Here is a 16,001-nt window from a genome sequence, read left to right on the forward strand (position 1 = left end):
CTGTTGCCCCGTTTTCCGGGATAAAATGGGCGCATAATCTGACGGAATCCCAGACATCCAGGATCCGAAGCCGGAGCAACTGATGGGCAAGGTGTGCTCCCTAACTGCGCCCCTGGGAAATTTCAGTTTTGGTTTACTTCACGTGGCGTCGTCAATTACTTCCGGAAGCCGTCATGAACTACGACGCTCTGTGGTCCACTAAAGTAATCGAGTTGTGGTTGTTTTTCGATTTTTTTTCTACCGTGGAGTAGTTGCAACGCGACGGATCGGATAGAGTGAAGTCCGCAGGGAGTTTGCTAAACGAATGGGTATCTATGGTTTGACCTGATTGTTCTATGTTTGAACATAGAACGAGTTAATCACTGGGGCGAGGTTAACATAAAACAGCAAGTTTAAATGTTACTTTCAACCAGATAAACGGCTACTTTTATTTAATTATCACCTCCAGGACTTGATCAAATGAAGTATTGCGGACAAAAAACTAAATGACGAATGAATGAACCTTCGAAATAATCAATTCCAATAAAAAATACTCTATGCGTTTCAAACCCACTTTCGGCAGTTGCTGATTCTTCCGCCAGAGGGCGACGGAGTCGCGGATTTTCCAAACGCTGAAATTGAATGGATTCGAGCGTTTTTCCACAAATAAATGCCTTCCATTGTGGCAGGCCCAGTCGACGATTATCTGAACGTTATCGTTGCGGGAGAAAAATTCAAATTAATTTGTGGTTTTCGCTAGAATTGATAACCGGCAGATTAAGTCTCACGACGTGGACCAAGACGTAATCGCTTTGACGGCTCGATAAGCGCCTCGACAGGAAAGACTCGAAGGGACGTTTGAAAACGAGGTCCGATATGGAAAATGAGACCATTTTTTTCGACCTGTCAGGAAAAATAAGCTATGTGAGTTTTCACATAAATCGATAATGTCAGTGGTTTCATTAGATTCTCTGGTGGATCCACAGACAAACTGAGGTACGAAAGTGAGCACAGAAATTGTTTGATCTTGGCAATAGGCTAGATGGCAGATTTTGAAATTGTAATATACCTCCACTTTTTTCGGAAAAAAAAATTATTTGGGCAAATAACTAAAGATTGAAGACAGATTATGATAAGTGAGGTTTATATCACAGACATAGAATGTTATACCACGTCTATGGGTGACACTTAAAATTGACGTAAAACGCTTGATTGGTGTTTCAAACAATATGGCTGTCGGCTGATTGATGTCATTCATACTTTTCTTTCATTCGGAATCGTATTAATCTCAAAACTCAAACTGTTGATAGCGTATTCAAAACAAAATAGTTGAACATACTGTCAGACTGCTTGTCTTCACAATAAGACCAAAAATAGATAACTTTTCCGATTATTATTTATTGAATGGAGTTATCTATATCAAAACAAAGATAACCTCACCGCATTGACATAATGAAGTTGTGGAATTTGTGATTTATTAACGATTCAAGATTTCGGGTACTTAGACGAATCACTTCATAACAAAGGCAAAAACAAAGAGAGACAGACAATACAAAAATCGCATCACTTTAGAAGTAAGCGATGTCGACCCACAAAGTCGACTTTCGCAAGAAAATCCAATCAAGAATGGACGAAGTTGCCGGCGCCTTTTCAACGCGAGATAAAGGATTAAAATTGGATTCAACCCTACGGTCTGAAGTGAGCGACCGTTCAGGTTTTTCAATATACACGAAGTTTGCCTTCGGTTTCACCTGTTATCTTTTACAACCACTCCTTTATCTCAGCGTGCCATGTGTTGTTGTGGGTCGGTTTATGGGAATGAAGGAGAGGCTGTGGTAATGGGGTTTCGTCATCCGAGGATCGAGATCGAAGGATTGGGGGTTAGTTGGGATAGTCCTTGAAGTGGCTGAGAGTTGAGGATTATAGAATCAGTCTTCTTTGTCTGAACGTTTTTCGCGAAATAATGAAAATAATCACGTTTTTCAGATCTGATTGAAGCTATTTTACCAGAAGAAGAAAATTCTATGGTATAGTTGAGTTTTCTATGACAATCACAAATATCAACTGAACATAGAGTAATAAACAAAGATAGAGGGAGTAGACGCAATTTTTACATGTCCCCAACATGATTAGATTACGTTGTCGGATTGTGATTTATTTTCAAATTCACAATTTCACTATATCAATATGAATGTATATAATATTGAAAGAGATATATTCATTTGGGTGATTCTCGATTATATATTCAAATTTGAATATTTGGAATCCGATATTTTTCCTAATTGTCGAATTTATAATAAGCAGAATATTTATTATTTTCTGTATCTACCTGCTGAAATTCAAGGTTTGGCAACTTTTGCTCTCCTAGTGTCATTGGTTGTTTCACGTAGTTCGGCGCGCTTGAAGTTTGTTTTCTGAATTTCTGATATATTTAGGTATTTATTTCAATATATTTTGAGTTAATATGAAACGTTGATTCACTATGGGACATAAGAAGTGCGTTCTTTGTAGAGAAACTCGCGAATTGAGTGATATATTGTATCACTGAAAGTTTTCATTTCCGCGCGCTTCATGTCAAATCTGATAGTTCATGTTGGGGACAAAATTGGCTCACTGAAAATGACATATGCTCCCTCTATTTATGGTTATCTCTCTGAGCAACTGAGAGAGCTTGGCAACGAGAATATATTCATGAATAATTGGAATTCTTATGATTCTAACTAACCAGGAAAGATTCCATTGAATATACGGTGGATAGAGACAAAGTTTTCACTCTCTTATTCTTACAAAGCATTGAAAATAATATAAAACACGAAAAAGTAATAAAAGAGAAGTGTCAGCACTCTATGGTTCGACATATAATGACACAAATAAGACTTTTAAATATGACGAACTATACAACATCATTGTGAACATTTATTTCAATCATCGTTCTAATTACCGTTTCTCATTCATCTCCTCCAGGATTTTCGTCGCTATTTAATCCCAGAGGTATTAAAATGACACTTAAACCCCGCCACTGAATGACATAAGTTGCCACTCCAGCCCCGGCACAGCGAAAACAACGTTCTCCACCAACCACACGAAATATGACAGCCAACCGACACATAAACCGTCATTATCATCCACCTCTATGTTCCGTTCATCATCCCGAACGGGCGCACCACAGAAACGAATAAGCGGCCAACTTCACGCCGGAAATAAAAACATTGTCGACGTCGTAACGCTACTTTGTGCGGGTCGTTTGGCCCTAATGCCCTTAAGTTAAACAGCGTAATTTCCCTAATTCCCGAATAAGAAATAATTACCGTTTCTTCCAGGGACGTGCAGATAGCGTAAATTGCCGTAGGGGGGCGCGTATTACCGACCGTGTTTCACCGACGCAAATTAAACCGAGATACTTAGCCGGTTGTTGGCGCACAAAAAACTATCCACTTCCGGTACAAGTCGGGCGCTTGAGCTCAGGGGCAGGAAAAAAGGGCTCGCAATTTCAGGTTATGTTAATTTGACGATGTTCGACACCGAGTTCATTAGGGGGTGTTATGGGACGTTTGTTACATAGAGGGAGTCAGTGAGGAGTCGTGTTTTTGATGTTTTATTGCCTTTTGAGCGGTCGTTCCCTGAACAGGTCGCTTTATTGTTGCGTCAGAATGTTTGTGATGTTTGTATTCGGTTTCGAGTGAAGGGTTTTCTAATAAGAGGTTTTATTTCGACAAAAAAAAACAGGTATATATAAAGAAATTGATGTTTTTTCAATTCATTATAAGGAGGAAGAGTATTATCGATAAGAAACAAATCAGTTAAATGGCTGCCACTGCTAAGGTTATAGCACCAAATATTTTTCATGAAATTTTCTATCACCATTTCACAGCTGAATGTTGTCGACAACTTCACGAATTTATTCTTTAAGATGTTGAATCGATTGTGTAGCATTTGTATAGTCAACATATAGAAACAGGCCAATTGAAAAGTCCCCGGTCTACCATAGTAAAACATATTGTTTTGGCAAAATTCGATTTTATTATTCAACATAGTTAACTTCGAGGGCGATACAGCGATTATAGCGATCTTCCAACTTTTCTATACCATTTTTGTAATACGATTTCTCTTTCGCTTCAAAATAGGCCTCAGTTTCAGCGATTACTTCTTCATTGGCGCTAAATTTCTATCCAGCGAGCATTCTTTTGAGGTCTGAGAACAGGAAAAAGTCGCTGGGGGGCAGATTTGGCGAGTACACTGGATGCAGAAGCAATTCGAAGCCAAATTCATGCAATTTTGCCATTGTTTTCATTGATTTTTGACACGGCACATTGTCTTGATGAAACAGCACCTTTTTTTTCGTGAAATGGAGCCGTTTTTTAACGATGTCATCCTTTAAACGATCCAATAACGCTATATAATAATCGCTGTTGATGGTCTGTCCCTTTTGGAGGTAATCAATGAATATTTTACTTTGCGCATGCCAGAATACTGATGCCATAACCTTGCCAGCTGACTGTTGTGTTTTTCCTCGCCTTGGATTCGATTCATCGTGTGCAGTCTACTCAGTTGACTGTCAATTGGACTCCGGATTGAAATTATGGAGCCATGTTTCATCCATTGTCAAATATCGACGCAAAAATTAAGGTTTATTGCACTTAAACAGCTTCAAACACTGCTCAGAATCATTAACAAGTTGTTGCTTTTGATCAATTGTGAGCTCGCGCGGCACCCATTTTGCACACAGCTTTCTCATGTACAAACATTCATGAATGATATGATGTACACGTTCAGATGATATCTTCACAATGTCTGCTATCTCGTTCAACTTTACTTTACGGTCATTGAAAATTATTTTGTGAACTTTTTTGATTTTTTCGTCGGTGACAGCCTCTTTAAGGCGTCCTCTGCGTTCCACCAGTTTATCTATTGCCAGCCGAGAAGATGCTTCACGAGGACTCGAAAGTGCTTTAGTTTTGCGAACTGTGACTGCAAAATTGTCACCATTTTTACAGTGAATTTTAACAACTTCAGTGCGTTGTTGAAGCGTGTACTGTTCCATTTTTACTAATGGCGTTGTTTTCACTTTTCAAACAACAAAATGTGACTCTTTCAAAAGTGACAACTCCACAGACAGCGGGTCATTCAAAATTAAACCTCTTATTGGAAAATCCTTCAACTATGATGAAAAAATCTTGAATTGAGTTGGATGTTGGATGTTTTTTCAATCCCGCTTTCAAGGGATTAAAACAGCTCATGCAACAACTATTTTTATAGACTATTCATAGACGTGGGATCAAAGTAGGTCCAAGCCGGTCATCTGTTCATCTCAGACCGTTCAACAGCTGTTGATCCGATGTAGCTAGACGCGTAGGCACGTCCTGTAGCAAAATGGTCCTGCAGGCGACCTTCTCGGGGATAAGAGCCGAAATTAGAGTCAGGGATTAATTTATAGCCGGATCCGTGACGGGATAAAGCTCGAAATGCAAACGCTACAGCTTCCGGTAGAACAGCTCGACTGAAAAATCCGACGCGGAGGTCCCCAGAGGCCAGGGGCTTGTTAATCATTGAGGGAATCGATAAAGACCTGGGTTGCTGGTCGATTCTTCGATTTGGGGGACGGAGTCACGAACGACAAATTGAAAATTCCACGTAGGCTCGATGGAAATCGGGGAAAATTGAGAGGGGAAACACTGATGTGGAGTGGGGAGGGTTTGATCATTCAAACTCAACTGCTAATCAGAAATTTTTGATTAATTCTTTATGACAATACGCTCTATTAGTGATGACGTCACACACCGCCATTTTAGTTCTCCTGTCAGTGTTCGGAATCCAAACAAACAAATTGTCATTCAAATTAGTACGTTGTCGTTGAAGAAATTGGCTTATTTTGATAAATAAGATTATTTAAGGAACGATTTTACTATTAATTGATAGACAGAAGGCACGAGATTAATGCCAGTAAGTTCGAACTTGAAGTTCAACTAATAAACACGGCTTTTTACAAAATCTGGGGAATGATACAGGATTCAAACTTACTGGTATTAACCTCGTTCCTTCTGTCTATCAATTAATACTGAAATCGTTTCTCAAATACTCTTATTTATGAAAATAAGCCAATTCCTTCAACGACACCGTACTAATTTGAATGACAATTTATTTGTTTGGATTCCGAACACTGACAGGAGAACCAAAAATGGCGGTGTGTGAAATTAGGCGGTCACCAAACGTGTCTTTCAATAAATCGATTGTGGCACGAGCTGTGTGACATGTTGCGCCGTCTTGTTGGAACCACAACTCCTGGACATCATGGTTGTTCAATTCAGGAATGAAAAAGTTAGTAATCATGGCTCTATACCGATCACCATCGACTGTAACGTTCTGGCCATCATCGTTTTTGAAGAAGTGCGGACCAATGATTCCACCAGCCCATAAAGCACACCAAACAGTCAGTTTTTCTGGATGTAACGGTGTTTCGACATACACTTGAGGATTAGCTTCATTCCAAATGCGGCAGTTTTGTTTGTTGACGTAGCCATTCAACCAGAAGTGCGCTTAATCGCTAAACAAAATTTGCTTATGAAAATCGGGAACAACGGCAATCTCATTTTGCACTGTTTGCAAGCGTTATTCAGGCGTGAGTCTATTCAATTCAAACCAAACTGAGAATAAATCACTTGACATTAAATAGGTCACCATTATTGAACAGAAATGCCAACTCAAAGTTATATACCTCGAAAAAAACACCCTTTATATTTCAGTGTTAAGATATTTTGCGTTGAAAGAGAATATTATTAACCACATGGTTAATTTGCGAAGTTTGTGAAAATAATGCATCAAAATCGAATTAACAGCTATCGCGTCTAAGATTCTGCCCACAGAACATCCTCTTCTTCTTCCTCTTCGACTTGTAGGACCCTGTCATCGACTCATTCCACATCTTCTCCCCCTTAATTGATCCGAATCGAATTGTCACAACCCAACTTCACTCCGTAACATATCCAGGAGTCAATTTCGTCGAAACTTCAACAAACACGCCCTCTCCCTCCTCCAGGTCACCCCCTAATCGTTGGAGATGGTACCGTCATTGCTCTAATTCGGAACATACCCCCAGTAGTCTGGTTGCGCCTCAACCAGAGATAATAATTATTCAGATAAGCCTACTTCGAAGTTGGGACGTGAGTTCGAAGCTCGATACTCTTCTGTGTTCGTTTTATAACTCTCGTGACGTTAATCTAGCACGCTATGGCGAGGGGGATGAACTGTAGAAAGTAGTAGAGGGCTGTTCTGCGCCCGCCGAAGGGTTGAATCGTCTGGGATGTGGATGGTGGATGTTTCCGGGAATCTTAATGTTGCAGAGGGGAAAGAAGTTGACAAAAAGCGAGATGCAGTCGCTGAAAGCGACAGGGACGGCATAAGGCAACGACCTGTCAATGTAACAAGAAAATAAACACCAAATTTTCGAATTTCGACCTTAAAAATCAGAAATCATAGCGCGTTAGCGCAAAAACCTAGATTTTCGCCTACACTACGTGCTGCAGCAGCAATATTCTCAATTGGTCTTGAATGGCGCACACGGTTTTGATGATTCACATCACTAACTTGTCCCGACAAGGCCGATCAAGAAGGTGCTTCACAACTTCAGTTTTTCTAAGTGTTACAGCAAAACTTCAATACGTTGTTCAAGCGTATATCATTTCATTTTTAGTAATGGCGTAGTATTCACTCGTCAAGTGTCAAAAGATGACAGCTTCAAAAACGACAGCTGCTCAGATAGCAGGATATTCTATAGAGTAATAACCATAGATAGAGGGAGTATATATGCAATTTTTACATGTCCCCAATATAGTTAGATTACGTTGTCAGATTGTGATATATTTTCAAATCCACAATTTTACTATATCGTTATGAATGTATATTATATTGAATGGAATATATTTATTTGAGTGATTCCCAATTAAATATGCAAATTTGAATACTTGTAATACGATATTTTTCCTAATTGTGGAATTTCTAATAAGCAGAATATTTATTATTTTCTGTATATACCTGCTGAAATCCAAGGTTTGGCAACTTCTGCTCTCCTAGTGTCATCGGTTGTTTCACGTCGTTTGGCGCGCTTGAAGTTTGTTTTCTGAATTTCTGATATATTTAGGTATTTATTTCAATATGTATAGCATTAATGGATCGTTTTTAAAGGATGAAATCGTTAAAAAACGGCCCCATTCGAAAAAAAAGGTGCTGTTTCATCAAGACGAAGCGCCGTGTCACAAATCAATGAAAACAATGGCAAAATTGAATGAATTGGGCTTCGAATTGCTTCTGCATCCACAGTATTCGCCAGAAATGGTCCCCAGCGACTTTTTCCTGTTCTCAGACCTCAAAAGAATGCTCACTGGAAAAAAATTTAACGCCAATGAAGAAGTAATCGCTGAAACTGAAGCCAATTTCAAAGCGAAATACAAATCGTACTACAAAAAAGGTATCGAAGAGTTGGAAGATCGATATGATCGCTGTATCGCCCTCGAAAGCAACTATGTTGAATAATAAAATCGAATTTCACCAAAAAAATGTGTTTTACTATAGTAGACCGGAGACTTTTCAATTGGCCTGTTACCTTCGCGTTGTTTATCGATTCTGTATGACCTAGAGGAAGTTTCTATGTCAAATCATCGATTTATTCATCTTTAAATCCTTCCTTTCGAGTCTCCATTCACGCTTATCTGCGTATGCCCATTCACAAAGTATAAAAACTCATTATTCAATGAGTGGGTTTCGCCGCCATTATGTAATTATCCCAATTTGTCGTTCTATGTTTAGTGATGGCGATAATGTTATCGCTCGTTCGAATTTTAAAGCGTTAAAGCTGAACGCAAACGCGATAAACAATGAACCGAAACGAACGGATTTACCTGTTTGTTGATTGCGGTCGGTTTTGCTGATCTCTTTGCTCGGATTCGGATTGTAATTAAGTGTATTTGCGGATGTTTCAGATAATTCCACGATTTATTTTTTTATTCGCCAGATAAGGGGATTGTAGAAACGGCTAATTCTTTATTACTTCTTACAGACGCTTTTGTGAGAGTTCATTTTAGGTTGAAGGACGGTTTCATTTGTTTTCGTTTAACAGATTGTGCCACTTTTGAGCTGAAGTTTTCTTTGGTTGGAATTACTTTATTTGTTTTTGTTTCTAATAAATTTTTGAACGTTCGGAGAAAAATATGATTCTTAAAAAAGCTTTTCTGGTGAATCATAAGAGCTGTTAACTTAAAATCCAATTAATATTTAGGACAATTGTAGCTGTTCCGTTTTAAGATTACGATTTATGGATTCTAAAGGCTGAAATATTAAAAACTCGACATTGTAGTTCATTTTTTCTATTTCGTAGATTTTCTCAAATTACCGAAGAAACAGAATGAACAAAGTAATGGGGAGCTTTGTAAATTAGTACCTAGGTTTTCTGTGTCAAAGTCAACTAAACAGGCCAATTGAAAAGTCCCCGGTCTACCCTAGTAAAAGACATTTTTTTGGCAAACTGGATTTTATTATTCAACATATTTGCCTTCGAGAGCGATACAGCGATTATAGCGATCTTCCAACTTCTCGATACCATTTTTGTAGTACGATTTGTCTTTCGCTTCAAAATAGGCCTCTGTTTCGACGATTACTTCTTCATTGGCGCTAAATTTCTTTCCAGCGAGCATTCTTTTGAGGTCTGAGAACAGGAAAGAGTCGCTGGGGTCCAGATCTGGCGAATACGGTGATGCTGAAGCAAGTCTAAGCCCATTTCATGCAATTTTGCTATTGTTTTCATTTGGAGATATAAATTTTAAAGAAGTTGATTTCCAAATTAAGTTGCCTTTGAAACTCATGAATCGTAATCTGGAGCTAGGAGCCAATTTTTGTGAAATTGAACGGATTATTCGGAGATTTTCAAGGGGTTTGATTATTTCTTCAATACGCTAAAAAATAAATCAAAACAAAACAGAACACATTCCTTGCAACTATACCTACACCATATTTTAAGAAAATTGGAAACATTACGTGATATCGAAAACAAACGTAACTGCGTTGCCAAATCGAGACTAGCGTAATTTTTCGAGGTTCGCCTTTCACATGCAGATGGCGCTTGCATATATTGTCGAAATTGATTGGGGGTGCAATGCCGACTGCGATTTGTGCAGAGTACAAATAATCATTTATGCCCGAGCATAGAGCGGCGATTGTTTCCTAGGCACACTCGATGTAGGCGTCGTGTATCTATGCCAGATGTGCCAACAACACATCATTATCACTTTACTCACGCTTTAATTTAATATACAATCCGATAACAGTCGTTTAGATAGCGTTTGGAGAGAAAATTGACATTCTTTTGGAGTTAAATTCCTTTTTCAATAAAGGGTTTCATTTTGAATAGCCCTCAGAGTAATTAACATAGTTAGAGGGAGCATATTTATGTCATTTTCAGTAAGCAAATTTTGTCCCCAATATCTATCAAATTTGACATGAAGCGCGCGGTAATGGAAATATATCAGTGATACGATATTTCAATCAATTCGCGAGTTTTTCCAGGCGGAACGCACTTCTTATGTCCCATAGTGGATCAACGTTTCATATTAACTCAAAATATACATATAATAGTCGCTGTTGATGGTCTGGCCCTTTTAGAGGTAATCAATGAATATTATACCTTGCGCATCCCAGAATACTAATGCCATAACCTTGCCAGCTGACTGTTGTGTTTTCCTTACTTTGGATTCGGTTCATCCAGTGTAGTCCACTTAGCAGACTGTCGATTGAACTCCGGAGTGAAATGATGGAACCAAGTTTCATCCATTGTCACAATCGACGCAAAAATTCAGGTTTATTGCTCTTAAACAGCTTCAAACACTGCTCAGAATCATTTACACGTTTTTGCTTTCGATCGATTGTGAGCTTTCTCATGTACAAATATTCGTGAATGATATGATGTACACGCTCAGATGATATCTTCATAATGTCTGCAATGTCATAATGTCATTTAAAAGTATTTTGTGAACTTTTATGATTTTTTCGTCGGTGACAGCCTCTTTTGGGCGTCCACTGCGTTCGCCGTCTTCGGTGCTCATTTCACCACGTTTACACTTGACATACCAATCAGTGATGGTTGATTTTCCTAGTGCAGACCCCGGAAACTCTTCATCAAGCCAAGATTTTGCTTCAACTGTATTTTTTCCCTTCGAAAAGCAATATTTTATCAGTACACAAAATTATTTTTTTTATCTTTCTTCAAATAACAAAAGTAGCTACACTCACAACGCAATATCTCACAAACTAATGGTCGGACTGCTGTCAAATTTTGATACGTTTTATTGAAGATTGGTACTAACTAAAAATCATATGAATTTAATACTAGCATCGCCATCTGTGCATCAGATCGGGGACTTTTCAATTGGCCCAATAGGTCACACAGAAACGATAAACAACACGAAGATATATCGATGACCTGTCAATAACGAGCACGGTATCAAACATCTACCACTTCTATGATCCGCTCTTCACAGAGATAAACAATCCATCAGTTTCCACAGAGTGGAGCGTATAATCGGCCAGATCTATGCGTGACAACTGTAAGGGCCGAATCCACTACAATCGGATAATTAACGCTCGAAAACAAGCAGATACAATGATCCTCATTCGGAACGTGTTCAAATCGCTACGGTGCATAATTAGGCTGTTGTCTACTCTGTGTCAACACGGCCAGGACCCGTCGTCTGTGGAAATTGCCGATCGACGATGTTCTGTGATACGCTCGATGTCACAGATGCGATCTAATTAAGACAGTGTCAAGGTCAATGTCGTCTGAAGACGCATAGAAGATGTTGACTTCGGGCATTTTGCACCTGTTCGATGATCGATATGTCGTTTGGTATGGTTGACGTGTTTTAGCGCTTAATGAAGTCAAACGAACCACTCAATTCAAATTGAACCGTTTTATGAGGGCCATAAAAGCGTCTACAATTTTGCCTAACCAGTTCTGAATAGGTAATGAGTTGAAATCGATATCTGTCATTTATGCGCTCTGTGATCGTTCCTCGCGTTTACCTTCGCCGTTCTGTGCATCTATTCTTCTTAAACACAACCCCGGATGAAATTCAATTACATTACAATGCTTCCACTGTTTTTTTCCGAAATTCGAAGCTTTTTTGTAAAAAACTGGTTCCTTATACATTTTTGCTTCGAAGTATGGTTCATCGCTGGCCACTAGTTTCTCCCATCTTTCGGGCAGCGTACGACTCCCGCGTTTAAAAAACTGATCATCTTTTGAAGCGATCTACGAATCGATCCAACTTTTTACTTCTTCATAAGGCCGGAGGTGCTGGTCAGGTGGTGAGCCATTGATCGAAACAAGTGATAGTCCGAGGGAGCAACGTCTGGAGAATACGGCGGGTATTGGTAGGGTAGGACTTCCCATTTCATTGTTTCCAAGTTTGTCTTGACCACTACATGGGGTCGCGCATTGTCATGCTATAAAATCACTTTATCATGTCTCTCGTTGTATTGCGGCCGTTTATCTTTCAATGCTCGGCTCGAACGCAGTAATTGCGTTGGATAACGATCGCCTGTGATTGTTTCAGTCAGTTTTAACAACTCATAATACACTAAGCCGAGCTGGTCTCACCAAATACTGAGCATGACCTTGTAACCGTGAATATTCGGTTTGGCCGTCGACTTGGAAGCATGGATGGGATATCCCCATGATTTTCTGTGCTTGGGATTATCGTTAAGAACCCATTTTTCATCTCCAGTCACAATGCGATGCAGAAATCCCTTCCGACTTTGCCTTGCAAGCAGCTGTTCACAATTTCTCGACTTCAACTCGTACGACACCCAATTTCCTTGTTTCTGAATCATTCCCATGGCTTTCAGGCATTTTGAAATGGCTTGTTGCGTCACTCCCAATGATCCTGCCAATTCTTTTCATGTTTGACACGAGTCTTGATCAAATAATGCCTTCAATTCTGCATCTTCGAAAACCTTCTCGCTTCCACCGCCATGCTGGTCTTCGACGTCAAAATCACCGTTCTTGAATCGTTGAAACCATTCTCGGCACGTTCTTTCACTGATAGCGGCCTCACCATAGGTATTTGAGAGCATTCGATGAGCCTCAGCTGCAGATTTCTCCATATTAAAGCAGAAAATTGAAACCTCCCGCTAATGACGAGAATTTGGCTCTAAAGCAGACATGTTTAATCGATAATAACTTTATGATGCAGACACAAATCGACTAATATTTCGATGGCGTTATATTTACAAATACTTACGCTTATTGTACGACATCTACGATCTATTTATTTCGACCACCACTTATGGCTACAGCCATCTATTGCAAATCGGCGCAAGCAAAGTAATACAACTAATATAACAAATGTCATCTCAATTATTAGGAAATCCGTAGCGAACTCATCAGTTATATGCAGCGTCTTGTTAATTTAATCAGTGCTCAATACCATCAATCATGCTCCATCAATTAGCGGTGTGAAAAAGACGACAATAGACGGTGCCAAATGTCCTCGGAAACTTTCATCTAATCGGAATAGAATCCAGTTCCCTGGGCTAATTCCGAGCCGAATAATAACGTTGTGGCATAACCATTTACGAATCTCATCAGCGATCGCACAAATTAATCAAAAGATCACACGACTCCGAACTTTTGGGTGTAATACCCCAGAACAATAGGGAGCGTTGATTAAGATATATTTCAGCACATGCAGTTGGAGAAATCTCTATGGTTTGTTCCCCCGACTAAGAGACGGTCCTTTGTCGGCAAACTTCAGCCGGTCGGATGAGAAATCGATGGGCTTCCCACTCTGTGTGCGAGAAATTTCGTATAAGAGATTCGAGAGGATATGTTGCGTACTCTGTCACTCGTTGAAATGTCGACAGGAATACAATAGATTACGTATTTGAAGACTTTTATCGTTCACATTAACAACTCTAGTCGTTAGTTGAGTGACTTGATATCAAAATATTGGGTAATGTGTGAAACATAGAATATTATTTTAACAATACCGTGTTATACATAGACTTTTCTGTTTAGGTAGATCCAATCATAGATAACTGCGAGATTCTACTTGAGATTTTTGCCTATTGAAAGATTAATGTTGAGATCAATATAATAAGAACTATAAATTTATGGTTTTAATAGTTCTAGGTTCTTAAAATTTATAAAAAGTAATCCGCATAAAATACAGGCTGTTCCTAAATTGGAGTTACAAACAAAAATGAGATTCCTGTGATAATTTCAAAAAAGAAAAAAAAGTCCTATAAACATGGGCCCTTAAACGTTTTGTTTTCGAGATACAGGGTCACTTTTTTGTGATGATTATCGAATCTTTATTAAGCTTCGTTACAGATTGGGTGAATAAATACCAAAATTTATAATTTATTTATTCATCACAGCTTACTAACTGGATCTTTATAATAATTTGATGTATCCTGGGGATTCCTAGAGAATTATTTGAATTTTTTCTGGAATCGGTAGCAGATATGAAAAAACTACAAGAAACCAAAAAGTGTTGTAGTGGACCAAAGTTTTTTTCTACATTTTTCTAAACTACCAGTGGTCCACCAAAAAAAAAAGTTCTGGACGAAAGAGTCGGACACTGTTCCAGAAAAAAATATCACCCTGTAGATTTGCATTCAAAATTAGCATATCACATGATGAAAACATCAAATTGAAATATTTATGCCGAATTCAAGTTAAACATCTTCTGAAGGAGAAATGCTATGAGAAAAAAACTTAAAAAAAAGCAAACTTTGACACCCTGTATCTCAAAAACGAAGCGTTTGCGGGCCCATGTTTATAGAACTTTATTTTCTTGAAAAGAATCCAGGTATCTGTCATTTTAGTTCGTACCTCCAATTTAGGGGCATCCTGTAGTGCTTGACGAAGTGTTTCATCAACAGAATAAGGTTCTACTTCTACTAATTTTTCCATGTAAATTGAAAGATTTAACTTTTTAAAAATATACTGGAAAAAATATGCTCTAGATGTATACAAATCCAGTGTTTGAATTTTGCAATAAAAGAGAAAATATTCCAAATATTCGTCGTGGGTATTTTACGCCCTTCAGGAATGAAACAAAATAATCACTCAAAACCACATCCTATCAACCTATCAAAATTAAATACAGAAAAAATCGAATATAAGCAATATAAGAACATTTGTAATTACAACAGCATCCTCTTCTTCCACAAGATATAAATGTTAATGTCGCTTCGGAGGATCATTCGAAATACCCACAACTGCAATTCCAACAGGAGATAAAACAGAAGCAAATCCAAACGTATTCTAGGCTCTCGCAGTAATCCTTAAGTACAGCTAATTGAGTTAAGTGTGCTTTGACCACGAAGCGCTCGTTAGTTGCAGTGTCATTAACCTTTTAAGGCCCAAACAGGAAAGACCCGGCATTCATTCACGATTGTACCAAATGGAAGACCGGTCAACGCCGACTGCGTGATTACGGTTGAAAATCGAAGTAGTAATAATCTGCGAAAAGATTCGAATTGCGATCATAAAATATTTCTCTTTTTATTCTGTGATAAAATCGCAGAAATTAACAATGCGACCACAGAAATGTGCTAGTATCGCCCAAAGTTTTCTACATTTGCCACCAACCCCTACTATCTGTGATCGCAGGGATCGAGCGTTTGCCGGCAATTTAATATCCATTAATACGATCAGAAAATTTCCTTCGGATGGTGGGCGGCTTGATTTGTGCCCTTTTTTTCGTTCTACTCACTCGTTTCACCGACTATAGTTGTCAGTTTGTTGTTCTTTGGTTCTGTAGTCCGATGTGAATCCCCCGAAGAACAACACAAACAATCTTTCGCGATCTAACTGTCAAAATCGTTCGCGAAGCTGGCCAGCACCGTCCTTGCTTAGGCCACAAATTGGAACTGGCTAATGAAACTGAACTGCTGTACTCCGAAGGGTTACATTCTGATAAGTTCGAGGCGCCGTAACTCGAAATCATGCCGCAAAGACGTTTTAGTTTATG

General features: G+C 38.8%; 1 protein-coding gene across 2 annotated transcripts in view; it reads right to left on the reverse strand.

Annotated features, from left to right (window-relative positions):
• LOC123681844 (putative polypeptide N-acetylgalactosaminyltransferase 9) overlaps nt 1-15,903 on the reverse strand; it is a 161,059-nt gene extending 145,156 nt beyond the window's left edge. The window contains exon 1 of one of the 2 annotated variants that reach the window (XM_045620155.1): nt 15,744-15,903. The gene's annotated coding sequence lies outside the window, so the exon portion shown is untranslated. The remainder of the gene's footprint in view (nt 1-15,743) is intronic. The other variant, XM_045620157.1, reaches the window with a different exon arrangement.
• Between the last annotated feature and the right edge of the window lie 98 nt (nt 15,904-16,001).

This window comes from Harmonia axyridis, chromosome 6 (assembly GCF_914767665.1).
Source record: "Harmonia axyridis chromosome 6, icHarAxyr1.1, whole genome shotgun sequence".
In the NCBI taxonomy this organism is placed as follows: domain Eukaryota; kingdom Metazoa; phylum Arthropoda; class Insecta; order Coleoptera; family Coccinellidae; genus Harmonia; species Harmonia axyridis.